The following is a 23,852-nucleotide window of genomic DNA, read 5'->3' on the forward strand; positions in this document are numbered from 1 at the left end:
ATCACTAGAGAATTAATGGAGGAGAAAAAGAAAATAATACAACCCATACTACTATAGAAATTAGAAATACATCTTTGTGACTTGAAAAACAGTGATGGGAGGAATCTTACATAACTCCTTTGTCTCCATTGGCTGGAGCCCACCTGGCTATGCAAAATAAGATTTCATTGTGTCTTTCTTAAATATCTTCTTTTCAAGTAGATTTCAATAAAAATGAATTTCTGTATCTTTTGTCTGGTTATCTTGGCCTGCATTCCCATAGTTGGCCTTGACTGGGTCCTCCTTCCCCCCACCCCCCAAATTCAATTAATCATCATGTTATGTGCAGAAATTTTTCAAATTACCTTTGCACTTTTATTGCCATCACCCTAGCAACAGACTCCAAGTTATTCTCTGCTCTTTTGATAAAGGCTTCCTAGTCAGTTCTAGAATGGAAGATACTGGGTTGTCTCTCAAACATATTTTAGATGCTAATATGTTATCATGCTATAGGAATTCATCCCTTCCCCACCATGTTACCTATAGTAAATAGTTGATTCACTTTTACCTGACATACTGGCCTTTCTGACTTCATCACCTCGTGCTCCTGGAATTCATTGTTTAATTGCTGCCATTTTGGATTTTTCATTTTACCTTGAATACAGTGTTCTTATTGAGAATCAGCAACTACTCCTAAACCTCACCTCCTTCTGCATCCTCCAGGAAGCCTTCTTTCCTTTCTGAGAGTGGAAGTGATCTTTCTCTTTTTAAGCTGTGTTGTGTACATTGTCCCTCCATCAGAATTTTTAATAAATGTTGTATATGCATCATGCATCTCACCTCTAAGCATTCTGTTCCCCTTTCTTTGTTTCACAGACACCAATTATACCCCTAATTCTGTCATCCATCTTGCATGTATGCATAACCTATCACAAAGAATCTCGAGGCAAGAGAGTTCAGGTTATGCAAGCACCTCTATCCCATTACCACCAGGACTATCATCTCACTCTGCAGTACCCAGTGACCCAGAGCTTCTGTTTTTGTGAACAAAGGGCAGCACTTTCTAGCAGGCATAGCTGCTATCTAGCCAGAAAATTCTGAATAATGGAAAGATTCTGTGAAACTAACCACCAACTAAGTTCTTTTTGGTACAATGTTAAATGTCAGTGATTGTGTGCAGCTGGAAGAGTCTTTCTTCTACCACCGAAAGTATTTGAAGTTTTGTGCTTTCTATTTATTGTTGTGTTTTCAGCATTTAAATGCAAAAATGAAAGGTGAGAAAAGGCAAAGAAATGATGGATAGTTAGAAATATTTGACTAATTGAGGTGTTTGAAGAATTACTGAGATTACTCTTCTCTCACAGTGTGCAGTCTCTGATATCTTGTTTCCCAATCATCTTTTGGGAAAACAAAAAACAAAAAACAAAAAACAAACAATAAGCACATAGCTAAAGGAAGCACATTTTGGTGATCTTCCAAATGTATCAAAATACTTTAATAACCAATGTTACCTTTTAGTTTTTAATTTATTTTATTTTTACTCTTCTTTTTTCTTTTTAAACATTTGATCACTATATATCATTTGGCTTGTAAAGAGAATTTATCCAACATGAAATGCATCTCAGACCAGTCCAGTTGAGAATAATATACATGTTATCATCAACCAGTAATAAGCCATTTCTGTGTCCCACAATGTCTTGCCTCTCTATTTTTTCTCCCTGATTTCCTTCCCTATACTCTTCCCTTCTCCCACTCTCCTTCCACCTTGTCTCCAGTGTCCATAACTATTTTCACTACTTTTATGCCCTGCAATCTGTCCTGCTTTTTCTTTCCCATACAAGTTTTTTTTTTAATGACTTAACATAGCATGTAGGACTCATAAATTATTAACTGAATTCATGAATTTTATTACTACTGTCCAGTACTCACAGATTGCCTTTCTTAAAAATGAAAGTTGCATATACTATGTCCATGTTTATGAGTCTTCAGTGACTGCCCACCACCTGTAGAAAAACTCAGGGACATTAACCTGGAAGACAAGTCTTTACAACCTAGAATCAATGTAAATGTGAAATTCTTATATTCTCTTACTCTCCCAGTAAAGAAACATGACTTTCCATGCTTGTCTACATGACACCCACCCTATATCTCCTTCTCTTTGCTCATACTGCATACATGATGTATCAAAAGAAATATATGTACACACACACACACACATATACACACATTTCTTTCTAAACATTGAGATAAAATACAATGGAAAGTCAGGTAAGAAACATTATATCTATCTGAGTGAACTTAGGAAAGTTTACTGAGAAACAACAGTATTTGTATATGGTATATATGTAAGAACACACATACATATAAAGAAATGTCCAATATCTACATATACATACATGCATGCATATAATAAAAGAAGACCACAATTTAAAAATAACCAAAAATTAATTGAACATTTATCATACATCTGTTCAGAGTTATGAACTTTGCAGACATTTTTCACATTTAATTCTCACAACAATTCTAACAAGGACACATTTTATGTGAGAGAGATCTTCCTGATCTATTGTAGCATAGTAGAAAACATGCAGACTTCAGGACGACTCCTGTAAAGACATGCTGCTTTGCTACCATGTGGTAATAATAGATACTAACATAACTGAAAATCCAATGAGTTTGTTAGCTTAGTAATTAATCAATTTTGGATTACTCAGTTTTGTTTAAAATAGGTTTGGGTAACTAATGCTATTTCTGGTATTTCTACTATTTTAAGACCGGTTGTACACTCTTCCATCACACAATTCATCTTCACACAGATATCTGCTGCTGCAGGGCTGTATTATTAATACAATTTGAATAAGTGAACAAGAATAGGAAATGTGTCCTCTAATGTATTATAGAAACACATTGGCATTACCCGGGTTTGAATATAACTTATGTGAGGTCAATCATACAGTCTTGGTGGCAAAAAAATGATAGAGAAATAACAACTTAAGCAGTATGGCAATTCTGCTCCCCCCTCCCTTCGATAACTATATATTCTCAACTAAGGCAGAGATAGGAAATTTGATTCTATCTTTGTGTTAAATGAAAATGCATTTGTGTTTACCTGGCCCCAGAATAGGAACCAATTATGCTATATATTGCTCAGAAACAGAAATCTGTTTTAAACATGGAGAAAAAGCTAGATATGGTGTGCTTATTTAGCTCTACTATGACACTGAGGCAGATTTTAAATTCGTTTTCTAAAACTGCTTTTGCTGGACATGATTTCTGCTGTATCTACTAATTTCACCCAGTTCTTTCATAAGAAGCAATGTCTATGGCTGCAGGTTTGATTGTGAGGGGATCTGGCCAATATACATTTCTGAGGGGCTTTCTAAACTTTACTTCTCAGTTTGAATGCCTTGTGGAGAGCTGGAAGTGAGCTGGGGGATTAATGTGGTTGTGATTAGTGCTAACCCCTAAGGAGTTCTGGCTTTCTGCCACACTGGCTTTTATCGTGCCTCTTTGCCCCATTGAAACTCAATGTGGCTCTGGGACTTTCCTGCTCCACAAAATGCAGGTCTCAGCTGGGGAAAAGCTCTAAGAACAGCCATGTAGTTTTCCACATCTATTTTTCTTGTTTCCTGCTTAAGTCTTTGTTAGAGAATGAACATGGGGTCCCTCTCAGCCTGGTACCTTCACTGATTATGATGTGAAGGCAAATCCAGATGAAATGTACTGTAAACCACCTAGATTTGTTGTTTTAAGCTACTATGATTTCAGAAGTTATTTGCTGCTGCAGCAGATCCTAACTTATCCTGACTGATAAAACAAAATTCAGTAATTGCCTGTCTTTTAGTCTGACTGCTCTGTGTCTGTCATTCCCACTTCTGAAATCTCAGTATGATGGTGAAATTCAATGGGTGGTAGACTAGGAATTCTCATCCTGGCTCACGTTAGAATTACCAGTGAAGTTAAAAACACCGTATAGGGCAACAACCTTGTATTCCTGATTTAATTGATGTGCAGTAAGACCTGAGTATCTGTGTGTGTGTGTTTTTTTTTTTTTTCTTTCTTTCTTTTTCTTTTTTTTTTTTAGAGATATATTTTGCTGTATTTTTGCACTCTCTAGAGAGGCAGAGAGACAGAAAGTGAGAAATCACCTCCCTGGCAGGGGGGTGGGGGTGGCCACACCACAATCCATTCTCCTTCATTCTTCTCTTGGGATGTTGGGCATGCATGCAATGTACCTGGTGTGTTTTAAGCCGCCAGGTCTGGGACTCAAACTGCAGTCAACTGCATGGGAGTCCAGTGATGTAACCACTACGCCATTTGCTGGTCCTGAGTATCTTTATTTTTTAAAGTTCCTCAAGATAATGCTAGTGTTCTGCCAGAGTTCAGGGCCACTGATTCAGAAGTAAGCTGTTATGTCTAACTTTCTTCTTTACTTTCTATCCTTATGGTGAAAATGACTTTACATATGATTCTTAATTTTAAAGTAAAAGTGGTTTATCCTTGATAATGTCTGTATTATGCATTTAATCAGAAAAGTTACTTATGGAAGGTTTCACCCCCCACCCTAATTGTCACCATTAGAAAAACAACAAAAGAAGATTGGGTTCCCTGGATAAAGTGGATGGAAACAATGAAATCTTCAAGTACAAATGGTAGAGTGTTCATTATCTATTTTGCTATGGCCCCATCAATTATTTCCTACAGTGTCTTTCAGGGACACTGAAAAAAGAATGTTGGTCCATGATTGTGAATGACATTCCCTTGATTTTGAAGAAAGAAACAAATCAATAACATCCTCCTTTATTTCCACTTGGATTATATTGTGTTTTGGGCAGATAGGGAGGAGAGACTCACACAGGTTGTACTTGTGCTAAAGACTCATACTTGTTGGCTGGAGACTGAAATGTGGCATGGCACTAAAAAGAGGGGAGAGTGGTTATTTTAATTTTCTTATCCCAACTTTCTCTCTGACTTTTGTCCTTCATCTTTTGCCAGTATTACCAGAAATACAGGATCATACTTGATTTAGAATAATGGTTTAGTGGTTTAAATGAGGTCTTTCGGGTTTTAATTTTTTTATTGCCTGAAGGCACATGCACTTGAGAATAAGAGGGAGAAAAAGAGAGAGAAAAGAAAGCACCTCTCAGTGGGGCATGGTCATGCCATTATCCTTTCTCCATTATTTCTCTATCTCATTAGAATTTTGGGCATGCATGCCTGCATGCCCAACATGTTTTTTATACCCTCTGCATCAGGATTCGAACTTACAGTCAGCCATAAGGTATCTGGCTTTATGCACAATGCTTATTCACTGTGTGACAGGACCAGCCTCAAGGAGTATTCAGATTAAGGTATTTTAGGTAAAGTAGTCATGAACGTTATAATTGCTAGTTAGTTGTCAGAAAAAAAGAAAAAAAAAAAAACCCTGTCAAAATACCAACCTAATTTGTAAATCAGATTTTCTCTGCCATCTACCATGCAGTTAATCTATCACTAAGAATATATATATATATTTGGTATCAAATGTGTATTAAGTGAAGAGTGATTCAAAGGGCAACCACAACAAAAACAGGCACTTATATTGAACTACTTGAAATAACATCAGCAAAACATTTTACTGGGTCATAATATGGAAATAACGTTGGAATTTAGATTGGTCTTTGTCAAGGTAATTGTTTTAAAGAGCTTCTTTCTGCACTTGAGTATGAGCAATGTACTATAGCTTTTATTTCTCAATTTCCATCGAAAATTTAAATTCAGTGGGAGATGTAGTTGGGGCAGAGGACTTTTCTGTGCAACAGTATTGTTTTATTTTTAGTAAAAGTTATTGAATCTTTTTTCCTAGAAGTATCTGAGATGACTTACGTTGTCAGAGGACTAATCTTTAGGAAATTTTTCTTATGTGACTAATTAAAGTAATAATCATTAAAGTAGGAGACCCTAACTCATTTTAATATTTTTATTCTTTGTGAATTACTCTGTCATCTGCATGATTTGCTAGCACCTCTGAAGATGTTCTCAAAGAATCTAAAATTTCACGTGTTTTATGTTGAGCCTGGTAACAGAGAAATATTATTCTTTTCATGTCTCGATGTGTCAAGTATGAAGACCTTGAGCCCATTTCACCTTTGAACTTGTACAGCCTCTATAGAGATACTCTTTAAAAACATTAAAATAGTGGATTATCTTCCTCCTGTGTATATCTCACATTTGCTATTAGTGGGAATAGAAAATTCATAAACCGCTTAAGTTATAGTTTCATATGGGCTCCTGCGAAGTAAATGTTCAAAATAATATATAACTTCACCCAAATGGTATATGACCTGTGTGCTAATTTCTCAGGGGGAAATAAGTGAAGACTAGGATAAAAAAAATATATATATGCAAAATTGTGTTGGTAACATTGTAAGAGACTCCATTTGCTAATGACCAATGGAAAATAGCAGAATATTGAAAAGATAATGGAATGTAGAGAAAAAAGTTAAATAAACTTGGTTGGTGCCTTCACATAATAGTTTTTAATCTATACTTTGAGGGAAAAAAAGGGATGGTCAATATAAACCTATTTGAAGAGATAAAAATTTACTCTTAGACTAATTTTGTAGGAAAGACAAGCCTGCTTATTGGACTTCAAGGCTCTCTAACTTCTTTGAAGACCCCAGTGCTTAATCTGATTATTGATAAATGAACAAATGACACTATTTTAAAGAACACCTTTTTTGAGCCTTGGGAACTTCTCATGTTATGCTACAGTACTTACTACCCAAGTAATAAGGAACTCAAGCAGAGGAACAGTGAGAAAGAATTGTATGTATATCCTTATCCTTAAGCTTTTCTTATACATGTAGAGATTATTTCTAGGGTTATTCTATTATTATTCCACTTATGTAACAATATATGGAAAGTCATTAATAAGGGTTCACATGGGTCAAGTTAAATAGAGCTCCACAGTGAAAAGGGAAATGACGCCCAAAACCACTCCACCATTTTCTAGCATTAAGTGAACACTGTATTCCTCATAAATGAAACTCATTAATCCTAAAACACATGCAAACACAAAGCCTACAAATAAGCTTCTGTTCCTAAAACACCAGTAATACCTAATCCTTAAGTAGCCTTCTTATTCTCCTCTGAGAGTTTCAACATTATCTCATTTACTGTGACCCCTCCTCTTTAAGGTACTGAAAATCATTAAAATTGCCCACATTTCTAGAGTTCAAAATGATGTAAGGGATTTGCATAATGACAGTATGTCAGAATTACAGCCTCTCCTAGTTATGTGAATAGAGATAATGCCCCAAGATATTATTATTGAGGAACCACATTATAAGAAATGAGAGTTAGTTTATTCATTTAGTTATTCACTCTAAAGTTAGTTATTGTATTATTTATTGACACTGCTGGGTGCTGGGAACATGGGCAAGGTCTCCACAGGCATTGAGATTGCAAGAGAGTAATCAGATATTTAAAAAAATCATTACATTGTTCATTGTGGAGTCTCAATTGTGAAATATGCTCCAAGAGAGAAAAAATGGGCTGCTTTAGGAGTTTAATGGGAGGGTCTAATTAAAATTGGAAGTCAGGAAGACTCCCAAAGGAAGTGCTGTTTAAGTTGAGATTTGAAGAAAACTATCAAAGAGTAGCCAGGTGAAAACAGGTAAAGTGTTTTGCAAATCTTCCATGGTCAACTTATCTCATAGTGATTTTCCTCCTCATTTGACATATTGACCAGTTAGTGCCCTTGTCTTGTTTCTAAGACATCACATAAGAGCTCTTCTATTTTTTGTCTTATATTGTTTATCTTTGCTCTTATACTGTAAACTTGTATTCTTTTCATTTTCTCGTACTCTTAGACTGTAAAAGAGTGCATTTCTGGGTTCTCAGGATCCACCTACAGAATCCAGGTGTGTGTGTGTGTGTGTGTGTGCGTGCGCTCATGCATGCGCTCGTGTGTGTGTATCTTGACTGAACATTTGCATATTGTTGTCTATATTGATTTTTGATTTTTTTTGTGTATTTCAAGAGACTTCAGAGTTACATAGTCTTACTTTTTTTCAGTAGGTGGTTATCTCACTTTTTAAATTACTTTTATACCTGAAGTTCATATGTTTGGGTTGACTTTTGTCAGAGTGATCTCAGAAGACTACAATAGAGAATTAAAGAAAGTCCAGTCACACTGATGATGTCAAAATAGGGACAGCTGGTCCCTTCCCCTAACTGAGTCACACTGTGGGGAATTCTGCCTTTGTCTGAAACCAAGGACTATGCAATGTAATTGTGAGCAATTTAAGGTGATTTTCAGATAGCTGGAATATATTGGGTCACCTTTATAGGGCTGATGTATAAATGGAAATTTAGAGAATTATTGTTTGCCTAGATCTTTAACTGAGTAAGTTTCAGGCCATAACATCAAATTGTTGTAATTTAATTTAGAAAATCACCTTGCTAAATTAGCCTCACTCTAGAAGAGAATTGGATTTGATATGACTAACATAATCTACTCTGTATAGATTCCTCCTATGTGTTAATAATAGCATCCTATGCTCCTTAAAAAGGAAACTCTCAGAGAGGCAGATCTACCACCTCAGGAAATCTGCTCACAGGATCAGCCATCAGAATTGCTTTAAAGTCGTCCTTTCCTTTCTTAAAAATTTAGTATCAATTAGGTTTAGTGTGTGAGTTTTTATTTTTTAATCTGATTTTCAGATTTCAAAATGGTGCAGATATTTCTTAGAGTGTTGTAGTATATGAAGAATGTGAATGTAAAAACAGAAAAGTAAGGATGATTCATCTTCAGAAGGCAGCAGAAGAGAGGAATAGTGAAACTATAGAAATACGTGTTTTCTTACACATGAAAAACACTGAGGTTCTTACTCTCAGGCAGTATAAACGTAATAAACCAGGCAGAAGATTAAATTTACCCTAAATTCTTTAAATATGTAAGGAAGCTGGCCACATGAATCCCAAACTAAACCTTTGATCTCAAAGGTACTTGAAAAGCAGACATGATTTATTTTTACCTTCACATCAGTATAATAAATTATTTGGCAGCATAGAATGCCAGTTTGGCCCTGAGTGAGGATAGATCTCACACTGGTTGAAATGGAAGATGTGGTGGCATGTTTTGCAAACCTGAGAGAAATCACTTTCCTATTTGTATCTGGAAGCCCTGTACATTTCCTTTAGGCCTAACTGATAGCACCATCTTTCTCTCTGTTACATAACCAAATGTTCCCAGGTGTTTTATGTTCCATAAGAAATTAGGCTTATTGGGACCAACAGTTAGCGTAATGGCTATCTCGCTGGACTCCCACGTAGTCGACTGTGGTTCGTCCGGGACCTGGCTTAAAACTCACACCGGGCACGTGTGCGTGTGTGCCCAAGATCCTGAGAGGAGAATGGAGGAGAAGGGATTGCGGTGTGGCCATCCCCCCTGTGGGGTGATTTCTTGCTTTCTGTCTCTGTCTCTCTCGTCTGTCTGGCGAGCGCACGCGCCCTATAGTGAAAACCTCTGCAAAAAGAAAAAAAAAAAGAAAAGAAAAGAAAGAAAAGAAAAGAAATTAGGGGGGAGCTTTGGAATTCTGGTACATTCAACATCCATTCCCTTTTGTTGTTCTTGGCTGCTAAATCCCACTGCCTTCCTCAGATTATGTTTCCAAAGAGGTCCCACAGGGGACTATGTGACTTGGCTGCCCATTCAGTGTCATTTAGTCTCTTTGTTGGTTGATTTTGTTATTCTGGGGACTGGGGCTCTTGTTACCAGAAAGAGACTTTGCTTTTCTGTCTAGAGTTGATGTTGAGAGGACACAGCTTGGTAGCTGCTGACAGTCATCTTACTACCACCTGCAGCTGAGAAGGAGGCAACAGAGAGGAGAGGGGGCCTGGAGGTGGAGAGAGACTAGGTCCCTATGCACCGTATGGGCCCAGAATCCTGCTGCTGCCATTTTAGCCTTCTTGGTTTCATGAGCCAATACCATCTTGACTAGTGCAGTTATTATTATTCATATTTTCTTTTTTGAAACCTATAGCAGAAAGATTTCTGACAAACACGTTTGCATTGGTGTGACTGAGGCATTTCTTTTGCCTTTTTATTACACTGTATAGAACCTCCTGAATTTTGTGTTTTGTATCCAAATTAAAGTGTTCTGTGTCTAAAATAATGTGGTCCTGTACATTATACTGCTTTGCCTGGCATATCTTACTACTTGGTGGATAAAAGTGTGAAAAATTTTAAACAAACTGTAGTACCTCAGAGGAACTCTTTATTTTCTTTTGAATTTACTTATTTCTTCTTCTGAGAGAGACAGGCATCCTCAACAGGGTCTTGTCATGCTGTGATCCATTTTCTTTTACCCTAGCCCTTCAACAAGCTGGGATCATAGGCACACATGACTGCCCCTGGCATGTTCCGGTCAATGCAGGATCCAAACTGTGGTCTTCCATGTGGCTCCAACTGCAATGCCCTGCTGCCTGTACCACTGCTGCTGAGACAAGAGGGACTCTTGACAAACTGAGAGACTGTTTTCAAATGGAGAAGATTAATGTTGCAACATTAACCTGTTATCAGTTGTTAATCATGTGTTAGTAGCCTAACTCTGGTTAGTATTTTTCTTAGCATTTTGGAATTAGCTATTAGTAGAGATATAATTTATTTGTTGACCAGAAATCTGAAAGTGAGGATTAAAATACTGCATATCTAAATCAGATATACAAATGTCTCCAATAACTAGAATAATAATTTTTATGTAACAAGATAAAACTTAATAGAGTTCTCCATTTTTTGTAGGTATCCATTGGTAAGATTAGTTAAGCCTATTTTTCTTTTTAATTACAGCATTTTGGTAAGTGTGTATTTGTCAAAACAAATTAATATTTCTGTAATTAATTTATTTGGGGAAACATGTTTAAATACAAATGAAATGAATGATGAGATTAAAAATAGGAAGAAAATTATTTTAAATTTTATAAAAATGCATGTATTGGAGTACAAAAAGAAAATTCCAGGGGGTAGGGGGGAGGAGAGAGAAAATTGAAAAGCATTCCCACAGGGCATGGTCATGCTACAATCCCTTCTCCTCTTCTCTCTCCTTTTAGGATTTTGGGCATGCATGCACATGTGCCTGGCATGCCTCTTTAGCCACTGGGTCTGGCAGTTGAACCGTGTGATTGGCTATGTAGGATCCAGCTGCCTTAACTACCAGGCCACAAGCTGATTGGGAGTCACCTGTCATTTTTTTAAATAAAATCCAAAAGTAGCTGTAAAGATTTCTGTAAGTAAAGATCTATAGTTGTGTCCTTCAAATGAACTTCAGCTTGCATGAGCACAGGATGAGGCATGTGTGTGGTTTATCAGCAGTCCTGGAGAAATAATTTAGTGGCTTTAGTTGATTGCAAGCAAATATGATTTTACAACCTGGTATGCCAGCCAAAATGGTCAATTCGAACATATTGATTCAGATGACAAGCAGTTTAATCCGGATACAAAGCCCTAAACTTGAGGGGAGGGGGAAGGTAGTTACTTTTCATTCTGGGATGATGGGGCTACATCTGAAAAATCAGATTTCATTTGGCATTGTACTTGAGGGGTACTGACAAAAGGGTAAGGTTCGGGAGAAAAAGAGAACAAAGGTGGAGAGGACTTGTCACTCTTCTGAGGGTATCAAGGAGATTTGCTTTAAAGGAAGAAAGATTACCTATTTGAATGACAGTTACATGACAGAATAACCTTATTTTGAGCAGTGCTGGAGAAAAAACCAGGGCCTCCTTTATTGGAGGAAAGCTTCGGCTTATTAGAGCCAGCATATTAGATCAAGCAGCTTACTAGACCTCAACCACCATTAGACAGTTTATTAGGCCAAGCAGACTAGAAGTCAGAACTGCCCTGAAGTAGACTGAATTTCATCTAGATGGGTACTTTCATCTTGATACTTTCAGATCCCTGAATTCTGTATTCACTCTTAGGCAGGCAACCACTTTTTGGAGAGAAGACAGAGGGCATTCAGATAAGTCGGTCGTCAAGACAGTATAGTAAGGGTGGTAGGGATGATAATGGAGATGGGAGGGAGAAGGTACCTGTCTAGGATTCTGTCTAACCTAGGATTTTGGAAAGTTCTTTCAGAAAAGTACATGGTATCAAGTGGTATTGAAGGCACAGTCAAAGGAAACTTCAGAGACTAGATACTATCTAGGGATCATCAATATACCTTAGAGCTGGGGGCTACTTTGATGTGATACAGCTTCAACTAGTTTGCTTCAGTCATTATGATTTTCATTCTAATTTTCTGCTTCTGTGCCTGAAAGTGCTGCATTCTGGTAAACTCCTCCTACTTGTGGTGGCTTAAGGGAGTGGAAATTGAAGCAGATAACCTATTTCTCATGATAGTCAGTTATCCTTTAACTACAATTAAATGCATTAGTTGAAATGATTTATTGAAACTACACTCAGATCCTTCTGACTTGTTGCCATAGAACTTATTCTCAGAATTTACTGTTTACTTTTGTCCCCAAACTCAGGTTTTGTAGAAACCTTTATTTTTCACATTCTCTTCAAATTACCTGGTTGTCAAAGTACCCATTCCATGAACTTTTTCAAATAGCATTTAGGTTGGTCAGAGAAATCAACTTGAATTTCATTTTTGATATTTTAGCACAGTTGGCTGAACTTCAAATTAAAGTTATTATTTCTCCTTAGCCAATTCTTTTTCAGCCTGAAATCTGGGTGAGTAGAAATGGAACACACAGCTAAGGGAATAGGGATTTATTGTCCCTACTATTTACCTCCATAAATACATTGCAAAGATAGCTAGAGGTGTGGCTAGGCTTATTTTGACTAAAATAATTGTGATATTTATCCTTGACTTAGAGTTGAGAGCTGGTGAGAAAGAGCAAGTCTGGAAAGAGATTCCTAGCAGCAACCAGACATGGGGTTTAGGGAAGGAACCAGGACATAAACTAGAAGAAGGCATACTTGGCACAGAAGTAGAATCAACATCTGGATTCAGAATTAAAAGCTGAACTGCAAACCATTTCTGAGTTAGTGAGTTCAGGGCTGTTTATGTTGGAAGTATTACTGTTGCAGGTAGATGACCCATTTCTCAGGTATTCACTTATGAACAGTTTTGTGATGGATTGGGATTTGGACTAGGGTGGTCCTAAAATCTCTTCTATATACAAAATTTTCATGGTTTTTGTCCATCATTGGTAGTAACAATGAGATAACTTTGGGAAGGGAATGCGTTTAGCCTTCTCATGGGTTCCTTTAGCTTCATTCCATTCTTTGAAATGAACCTCAAAATTATTTCTGAGAAGTGCTTTTCAAACAACAACTTTAACATGCAGTCTTTAGTGCCAGGACTTCCCTATTCAACACTATTCCTATCTTGAGTCTCCTTATATAGAGAGATTTTGGAGCACCCTGCTGTCAGGATCTCATGAAAAGAAGGAAGGAAAGAATGCAGTGCATACTTACAGCAGAAGAAAAACGACATGTTTAAAAAATGTGAGATCAGGGAAGTTCTAGAAATTTCTAAGATAAAAATTAAGATTCCTGGCCTAGCACATGCTATTAAGGCACTGCTTTTCTGCAGACTTAGGGCATATGGGGCCCAGCTTCCATTCCCAGCCATGTATGAAGCCAGTGTAGAGTGTATGTATGCCTATATTCCCAGCTACGTAGGAGGCTGAGGGAGGAAGATAGCAACAGCATGAGACCCTGTCTTAAAAAAGAAAATGAAGGGAACCAACAGTTAGCGTAATGGCTATGTCGCTGGACTCCCACGTAGTTGACCACGGTTTGCGTCCCAGACCTGGTGGCTTAAAAAAACTCATGCCAGGCGCATGTGCGTGTGTGCCCAGGATCCCAGGAGGAGAATGGAGGAGAAGGGATTGCGGCGTGACCATACCCCCTGGGGGGTGATTTCTCACTTTCTGTCTTTATGTCTCTCTCTGTCTGTCTGGCGAGTGCACGTGCCCTATAGCGAAAACCTCTCAAAAAAAAAATGAAGAAAATTTCTGTTTCTGATGAAAAGCTGTTACATTGACTTATAGGAATTATTTGTAATCTTTTTCAATGTAAATATGAAAATTAGGAAATGTTCATTCCTGGCTGATCTTGGTACCCTTTACTGTGGAGGTCCTCACAGATATGCATGCCCAACTGGCAATAAGGAGGAGCTTACTATGGAAGTATTGCTTTTTAGCTCTATGTTTAAGGAACATAGATTGCTGTGGAAAAGGGGAGTCCAGGTGATCCTGCATGAATAGAGAATTATGATAATCTCCAATTTCTAGAATAATAGAGTAGAGTAGAAGTCTCATACTACTTTCACTTACTTGTATCAGCAAGGGAATTGGACTGAAGAAAATGAACTTAAAATCATAAAGAGATTTTTTACATTTGTAATATTTCCATTCATGCTAGGGAGACTAATGTTTCCCTCCCCCCACTACCACCAAAGAAGCCCATGTCCTAATGCTTAGAATTTATGAATGTTAGGTTACATGGCAAAAGTGAATTAAAGTTGCAGATGGAATGAAGGTAACTAATCAATTGACCCTGAAAGGAGATTACCCAGGAGTTTCTGAACGTACCCAGTGTAATAATTGGGGTCCCATGTGTGGGAGAGAGAGGCAGAAAAGGCAGAAGTCTCAATGTTACAGCACCACAAAGGCTCAGCCAACCATACTTATTTCGAATATAGAAGAAGGTGATGAGCCAAGGAATGCAGGTGGCCTCTAGAAGCTGGAAAAGGAAAGAACAGAATCACCCTTAGAGCCTCTAGAAGGAACACAGACCTACCAACACCTTGATTATAGCCAGCCTTGACCATTTGAGACTCCTGACTACCAGAACTGTAAGATAAAACTTTTATATTGTTTTAAATCACAAAGTTCATAGTATGATTACACTGGCTTTAACATAATGATACTCTCTATATAAAAGGCTGTTACCTATTTATCCACAAAAATATAGTAATAAATATTCTAGAAGGTAAAGAAGACCTTGCCTCAGGAATCATCAGAATCGTGGAGAGTTGGAATGGTGGTACTCTACTCCGCAGTCTGTTTTGGAAGGAAAGGAGCAGTGTATATTATGCCAGTCTCTGTAAATGAAGAAAACACAATTTCTGAGGACACTGAGTAGAAGAAAGGGACATATAGGAGTTAGTCTAGGCTTGAGAAACTACTTTAAGGCTTTAGTGTATAAATCTACAAAAGAGGGACCAGCAGTTGGCGTAATGGCTATGTCATTGACTCCCATGTAGTTGACCGCGGTTCAAGTCCCGGACCCGGTGGCTTAAACTCACACCGAGCACATGTGCGTGTATGCCCAAGATCCCAAGAGGAGAATGGAGAAGGAATTGTGGCTTGTCCATCCTCCCTAGAAGGTGATTTCTCACTTTCTGTCTCTCTGTCTATGTCTTTCTGGAGAGTGCATGTACCCTATAGGAAAAAAAAAATCCCCCCCCCCAAAAAAAAAAATAAAAGAAATCTCCAAAGACATTTGAGGGAGAATTGTCAGTAAAGGGATGTTAAAATACTCCCCAAAATAGGATATATTTTAGAGAGAAATAAAACTTCATAAAAATCAGTGAACTATTGCTTTTCTTAGTGGAATATCAACTTTGTGGGGTCTTTTATTTTGCTGGTTATAAAATATATGTACAGTTTCAAAGATGAAAAATTAAAAGCTAATACTTCAATGTTGATCGTAAAATATTTCATTTTAAAATCCAGTTTTTTGTTGTTTGTTTAGGCAGGAGCCTCAATGGACAAGTCCAAATGAAACGTTAATAAAGAGATTACAGTACTATCTCTGAATATATTACCCGAGAGATGGTGCAATAGGACAAATTATTGTTCTTTTGGGGACAAGAATTATACAATTAAAGCCACCTTATAGGGACAAATATGAATACTCATCAATTCTCTCCTGCCCCTGCTCTATAGAAACTTGGCTTTCTGGCATTGCTTACTGTCTGACATCCACCTTCCTGCCCCCAGTTCTTTCATCTGAGTTTGCAGATGAGAATAATTACTAGGGAAGGATAAATGAAGAGAAGATAGGCAATTTGCATTGAGAAAGCTCATGATTTACTCAAGAGAAGTGAAAAGGAATAAAGGCAACAGAGAAAGGAATTTAAGAATGAGCAGTGTCGGTGCCAAACCCGTAACTCAGAAGAATTTTGCATAGGACAGATATAACTTGCGGTAAGAAATTTCAAGAGCCTCTCTGGGTGACAGAGTTTGCAAAAGCATTGAGGGAGTGGTATTTCTGTGTTATCAGTTGCATCTTCTTGAATGTCCTTTGAGAGGTAAATGATTCCTTTTGCTAGACTTTCTGTGTGTGTATGCTAACACGCTAGAATGATACAAGTAGGCGCCGTGAAGCTGCGATACTTAATTGGGTTACAACTATATGCAATGGTGTGCTGTCATTAGGGAGAATATTTGCCAGTCATGGTGGCAACTCTTCATCCACCTATAGTATACCTTTGCAATTAAGGTCGCTGGAGAAGAATATGCGCTTTTGTTGCTGTTTGTTTTTACTTTGAATTTTATGTCACCAATTTCCCACAGGCACTCAATAGTAGCTACAGATTCTACCACAACTCCTTAGAAAATGCACTTTTTTATGCCCAAGACAACAGTTTCATATCTGTTTTCCTTAAATCGTCATCTGACTCAATTCTTTCACAAAGAGAAGAATCAGAAGAAAATTTTGCTTTGTTTTCAGTCAACCTAAAGATAGCGCTAGCCTCACTGTTTTTCAGAATGGGGAAATTATCTTCACATATGTCTAGGACCATCTCCAGCCTTGTGTACCAGAATCCTCCTCTCCTGACTTCTAAAAGGAATCACTTCATGAGATACCGCTCTTGTTTTGCATTATCAACCTATTTGCCCTTTACTTGAACATTCTCATCCCTGTGCAAATATTCTGTTTCCCCATCTCAAAACAAAACAAAGACAAACACATCTCTCCAGATAACATCTTCTTTCTCTTCTGCATGGAGCAAATCTTCCCTTACAACGGTTGCCTATACTTGTTGTCTATACTTCACTATCCGTTAACACTTTTACCTACTCCACATTCTTCTCCCACACTGCCTACTTGAAGTGCCCTTGCTGAGGCCATCTTCCAAAATCTGATCATCAGTTATCTGTCCTCACACTATCTGACCTTTCATCTAACATAGTTAATATGCTTTCTTCACTTGGTTTGCAGGAGATTGATTCTCTGTACAGACCTTATTCTAGTTATTGGAGCTAAGAGCAAACTGGATATAAACCCCTGCTGTTAACAGGGCTTACATTGACACAGAAAATAAATAAAATTAATAAGTAACATATGGTGTAAAGTGCTGTGGTGAAAAACAGAACATGGAGATGGAAAAAGGAATATTGTGGGTCAGTTTCAAATAGGAGATTAGGGAAAGCTTCACTAAGAAATGGCATTTGAGTCCAAACCTCCAGAAAGAGCACCCATGGGAAGTGTTCTGGGAGGGACCAAGGACGTAACTCTTCATTCCTGGCGTGGCTTCTACTCAATTCAAGTTAATGCTTCCTCAAAGTTCACCGAAGCCTTTTCATTGTCAAGGGTATTTCAAAGGCTGTGGCTCCTCTCATTTCTTCTTGACATCTCTGTTGTATTTGAGTCTATTAGCCTTTCTTCAAACCATTTTTTTTTCCTTACTGCCCAGTCTGTATAGTCTAATCCCCACCCCATCCCCCCATGTTTAAATTTCATTGCCATTTCTTAGTAGTTATTTTTCTTCTACCTACAAACTTGTGATTTGTTATACTTTCCTTTTATAATTCTTCTGGTAAAAGTGCCTTTGATGGCATATAACAGGTGCTCAGTAGACATGACTTTTTTTTTTTTTTTTGAGGTTTTTGCTATAGGGTGCATGTGCTCGCTAGACAGCCAGAGAGAGACAGAGAGACAGAAAGCGAGAAATCACCCCCCGAGGGGATGGCCACGCCACAATCCCTTCTCCTCCTGGGATCTTGGGCACGCACACACATGTGCCTGGCGTGAGTTTAAGCCACTGGGTCTGGGACGCGAACTGTGGTCAACTACATGGGAGTCAGCGACATAGCCATTACACTAACTGCTGGTTCCCAAGACATGGCTTTTTAATAAATTCATTAGAAACCTTTTTTACTTCCCTAGATTTATAGTCACTTCTCTGTGTATTCATCTTATTCTCCTGCTACACTAACTTTTTCCCGACTTAGTATTCTAATTTTCTAAGGTCATACTAGGCCTTTTGTTGTTTAATCAGCTTCAGTCTCACTGTCTTCCCAGTGCTCAAAATTGAATTCATGTTTCTGTGCAACATCCGCCCCTCTTGGCTACCTTCTTCCTCATAGCAGCCAGTGATTTTGCTGTATCAACCTCAAACCTCAGAGCTGGTTAGAGCTTCTTCCCCCATCCATTTAATATGAATTATATCCAGACCGCACTTCTAGAATCAGTGCCTCCATTTTTTATTCCTACTGCCATGTTTCAGAGCTGGTCTTTATCTCTTTTTATCTTGACTGTTGTAGAGGCTTGGTGTCTCAGCCGTGTTCTTGCATCTTTTATTTGTTTTCTTAGCCCCTCTTGAGCTAGTGAAAACAATCTGGCTGCATTCTGTGCTTCCTGTATTGTCCTTGCTATTCCTCCTGTTCCACCTAGACTGGTCTGTTTACTGTCCTGTGGATATGCTTTTAAGCACCTTCTCTTTCTGAAAATAATTTTTCCTTCTAAGTCCTATCCTTGTTCCAAGACACAGTGGAAAATCAGTTTCTCTCTCCTTCTTTGTCTCTCATTCATACACACAAATAAACAACTGTCTGTCTGTCCATCAATCCATCCATCCTCCGTCTCTCTCTTCCTCCCTCTTTCTTTTTCTTTCATATATAAAAATAAATACCTGTTTACCTATCTATCTATACCCATTAATTCATCCATTCTCCTTCTTCTACTAAATTCTCTTACTTAGCATTTCTACAACTTTATCTGGACATGCATTTAATTTAAGTATTTCATTTATATGAAAAGACTTCAAAGAGTTGTAGAAAAATGGAATTAAAAGGCAAGTTTATTTTGGTACAAAAAAATGTGAAACCCTTACAGTTCTTTCACAATATACATTTTCTATAAATGTTTGAAGACCCCTCATATGTGTTCTGTAGCTTCAGCTACATTATAAGCTTCTTGGTGAAGAGAACAGTCACTATATTTTATTGTGTACACTGTAGTACTCAGCATGGGACCTTGCAGATGGGAGCTACTGAGAAAAGCATTTCGTGGTTGGCTATTTGAAATACATGATTGCCATAAAAATCATATTATGAACTAGTTTTTAAAACCTATTGAACATCTTGATATGGATGTCACAGAGGGGTATCAAATTCAAAATTCAAGATGTCCCATCATCTTCTCCACCTTTCTCTCACTAAACTTGCTCACCTTCTTCTATTGCCGCTCTCCATTACATGGTGTATTTATCCTACCAGTTGCCTGAGGAAAACCTTGAAAAATTATTTTCTTCTGTCTCTCTTTGCTCTTGTATCCAATCATTCACCAAATTCTATTAATTCTGCCTCTTGTAACTCTGTTCCATTCTCACTTTTTGCTGATGTTTAAGACTTCAAGTTCCTTCCTTCGAGTTGTGAAACAGCCCTTCATTCTCACTTTGAAACATTTTCTTTCTTCTAGTCTTGTGCCTTATTCACATATTTCAAAATATTTATGCACTTGTTTTATTTTGTGTTGGTTAATACACTTAGCAAAAAAAAAAAACCAAAAAACAAAAACATTTAACTAAAGGCTTGAAGAATATTTGTAAAGCGAGTCCTGACATAACAACTCAGGCTTCGAAATAGAATATTGCCTATGTACTCCTTTCGTGTGACTTCTTTAGCATAGTCTACTCCATTTCACCAGAGGAGAGTACTTTCTCTGATCTTTGTAATAATGTCCTCATTTCTTTTCTTTATAGTTAGCACTGATGGATGTTTTCCTAAAGACAACAGCAATGGTTTTGAACTTTGTATAAACTGTATGTAAATGAAATGATACTGTATATGGCTCTTCTGTGATTTACTTCTTTCACCCCACTTTGTCTTGCTGGGAGCTGTCCATCCAGTGTCATGTTGTGGTACGTTTTTATTGCCATAAGCCTACTATTGAATGGATATTCCACAGTTTATCTATCCATTCTATTATTAAGAAACATTTGGATTATTTTCATTTTTACTATTACAAACAGTGCTACTCTCAACACTTTATGAATGTATCATGTTATGGATGTGCACGAGATCTTATGGGATTTTTATGTTCTAGTGGATTGGCTGGGGTGGTATATCTCCAATCTACTATTAATGACACATTCTTTTCCAAAGTGATGAAACTTATTTACATTCTTATTAGCATTAGATGAGTGTCTGTGTTGCTCCGTATTCTAATGGTATGTGTTATAATCAAACTTTTAAAATATTTTGCTTTTCCTTTGTGTGTGTTTAAAAGCATCTTTGTAGCTTTTTGTTTGTTTGTTTTTAAATTGCCAGGGGTATATGTGCCCACTAGAAAGACAGGGTGGAATGTGGGAGGGAGAGTATACATCCCTCCCCCGCCATGGGGAATGATCATGTCAAACATCTTCTCCTCCATATTTCACTCCCTTTGGGATTTTGGACGTGTGCATACACACCCCAGTATGTTTCTCAAGCTAGAATTCAAACCCTTTTGTAGGACGTATAGGATCCAAACTTCTGAACCATCAGGTCATGGGGTAGCCTGCATCTTTGTAATTGTAATTTGAATTTTATAATTCCTGACAAAGTTGAAGATATTTTCATATATTTATTTTCCATTTATTTATTTATTTATTTTTTTTCCTATAGTGCACCTATACCGGCTGGGGGAAGGAACATGCAAAATCACCTGCAAAGGAGGACTGGGAGATTGCCATGTTATATTTGCATCTCTTCCAGTCTCCTTTCAGGATTTGGGGTATGCATGCACATGTGCCTGGCATGATTTTCAAGCCATTGGGTTTGGGACTCAAGATGCACAGCCAGCCATGTGAGATCTAGCACCTTAACCTCCCATCAACTACTGGCCCCTAATTTCCACTTTGTCAAATGCCTATTGAAGTATTTTTCTCTCTCTCTCTCTCTTTTTTTAATATATGTTGTTTTCTTCTTTATTTTGTTTGCTATAGAGCATGTGTGCTCACCACAGAGAGACAGAGAAACAGAGAAAGCATACCCCAGGGGGGATGACTACATGCAACTCCTTCTCCTCTGGTCTCATCTGGGGGTTTTGTATACACATCCACACACATACTGAGTGTTTTCCAAGCCACTGTGTCTAGGACATGAACTGCTTAGTTGGCTTTGTGGGATCCAGTTGCTTCAACTACCATGCCCCATTTTTCTGCTTACTTATTAATTTGTAAGGACTCTTATAGATAAATTTTGCATTAGTTATATGTGATACAAATGTATTTTCCTGCTATGTTTGTATTTTCATTGTTACATCTTTTAAAAACAGTTCTTATTTTAATAAAGACTTATGTAGCGAAACAACAATAATTTATGATCAGTGCTTTTATAATCTTGTTTAAGATATCTTTTCCTACCCTGAGGTTATGCAGATATTTTCCTAGTTTATTTTCTAAATCTTTTTAATAGTTAGGTCTTTCGTTCATCTTTGAATTTTGTTAATAGCCTTTTACCTCTTTTTGGTTCTCCTTCTAGTTTCTCTCTCTCCTCTTTATCTAATGATTTGCAACCAGACTCACATTCCTAAAACACAACTTGAATGCTTTAACTATGAACGAATGGCGTATGTTACCCAGCTTACAGTAAGAGTTAACTAACTAAATAAAAAAAAATTAATAGGTTTTAATTTTCCCAGAGGAAGTATTTCAATGTTTGTACCCTGAAATTCAAGATGTTACTTGGATAATACCAGTCTCCATTACCAAATAGTCACTGATCCCTTGAGCTCATGTAGACTTCAGGTCTGCTTGGTATTATGGTATAAAGTCTCTTGATTTGATTCTTTTGCCTCTGTATCTTTGATTTCTTTTCTTTTTTTTTTTTTTTTTTTCTGGAGAGGTTTTTGCTCTAGGGTGTGTGTGCTCACCAGACAGACAGAGAGAGACAGAGAGACAGAAAGAGAGAAATCATCCCCCAGGGGGGATGGCCATGCCACAGTCCCTTCTCCTCCATTCTCCTCTTGGGATCTTGGGCACGCATGCACAAGTGCCCGGCGTGAGTTTAAGCCGCCGGGTCTGGGACTCGAACCGTGGTTGACTACATGGGAATACAGCGACATAGCCATTACACTAACTGCTAGTCCCTGTATCTTTGATTTCTTAGACCCATTTTGGAAAAGTCTCATGCAATTCTTTTTGTTTCTGATTTTCAACTTCTGAAGTTCTTCACATCTTATGAAATCCATCCCAGGTCTCTTTAGTGAGACCTATCTGCTCTACTCTTATATTATCCAGTTTTGTTGCTCAGTTCACGGTCATGGTAAACCTCAATTGCTAGACTTGCCTCTGTGTAATACCATGAAACATAGATCTTGCATTATAGTTAACGATATTGGTATCTTCTCTCCAGTAGATTCTGAAGAAATATTTAATCTTTTTTTTTTTTTGGAGAGGTTTTCACTATAGGGCACTTGTGCTTGCTTGCCAGACAGACAGAGAGAGACATAGAGACAGAAAGCGAGAAATCACCCCCCAGGGTGGATGGTCACGCCGCAATCCCTTCTCCTCCATTCTCCTCTTGGGATCTTGGGCACGCACTCACATGCTCCCGGCGTAAGTTTTAAGCCACCGGGTCTGGGACGCAAACCGTGGTCGACTACGTGGGAGTCCAGCAACATAGCCATTGTGCTAACTGCTGGTCCCCAAGAAATATTTGATCTTAATACTTTTTTAACTTCGGAAAGCATCAAACATCATGTTGTGTTATCTCAAACAATTTTAAATGCTTTGTTTATCAATTCATGCTATTTACTTTTCTTTAATGAGTTTTTAGCTATTATTTAATTATAAGAGTTTTATTTTACAAAAATATTTTAAATATGCATAAAATAATTAATACTCTGTGCCTTCATTTGCTGGCCTGTACCCAGAACATATCAGTAGCATATAGAAGAATTTCCTTCATAGAAACAGAATAATCTTAGAAGAACAATCCAGAAATACTAATATATTGAGATTTCAAGTCTTTCTAAGAAACGCTATCAGCTACTCACTGTAAGTAAAGCCCACTGTAAGTAAAAATGGATTGGGCTAGCTTCCCATCAGCTTTTTATTTATTTATTTATTTATTTTTTAAATTTTTTTTATACTTTATTATAAATTTTTTTTTCTCATCACAACACACATATGAATTTTCCATCCAAAATACACTGTGCATTGGCTCAATCGAGCACATCAACATATATGTTCTCAGCAAATGATTTCCCAATTTTTGTGTCCTGCATACCTTGCCTTTTGTTTTGCCACCCTAGATTCCCCATCCCCACCCTCTGCCATGTCCCATCTTCCTCCTTCATTGTCCCTGACATTCATGATTGTCCTCAATGGCTTCCGCCCCCCCCCATTCAATTGTTCTACCAATGAACTCAATTTGTCTAAATATATCCACTAGCTAGCACAGCTGACGTATCCTTACACATGTATCCAAATCTGATCCTAGGCATAAACCCCAGGGAGTAGAATGCACATACTATAAAGTAGTCCCCAGTTGTGTCCATACAACTCTCTTCAGTAATGTGCATTTTTTTTTCCTCCTGCTTATTATTATTTTTTTTATATTAAATTATATTGCCTAACACTCGTTCCCTGAGTAGAGTA

At 37.6% G+C, this 23,852-nt stretch overlaps 1 protein-coding gene across 1 annotated transcript in view; it reads left to right on the forward strand.

The window, feature by feature from the left end:
• The window catches only part of THSD7B (thrombospondin type 1 domain containing 7B), a 797,103-nt gene that overhangs the window by 60,821 nt on the left and 712,430 nt on the right, over window positions 1-23,852 (forward strand). The gene's annotated exons all lie outside the window — the stretch shown is intronic.

Source organism: Tupaia chinensis, unplaced genomic scaffold (assembly GCF_000334495.1).
Source record: "Tupaia chinensis unplaced genomic scaffold, TupChi_1.0 Scaffold147433_1, whole genome shotgun sequence".
NCBI lineage: Eukaryota > Metazoa > Chordata > Mammalia > Scandentia > Tupaiidae > Tupaia > Tupaia belangeri.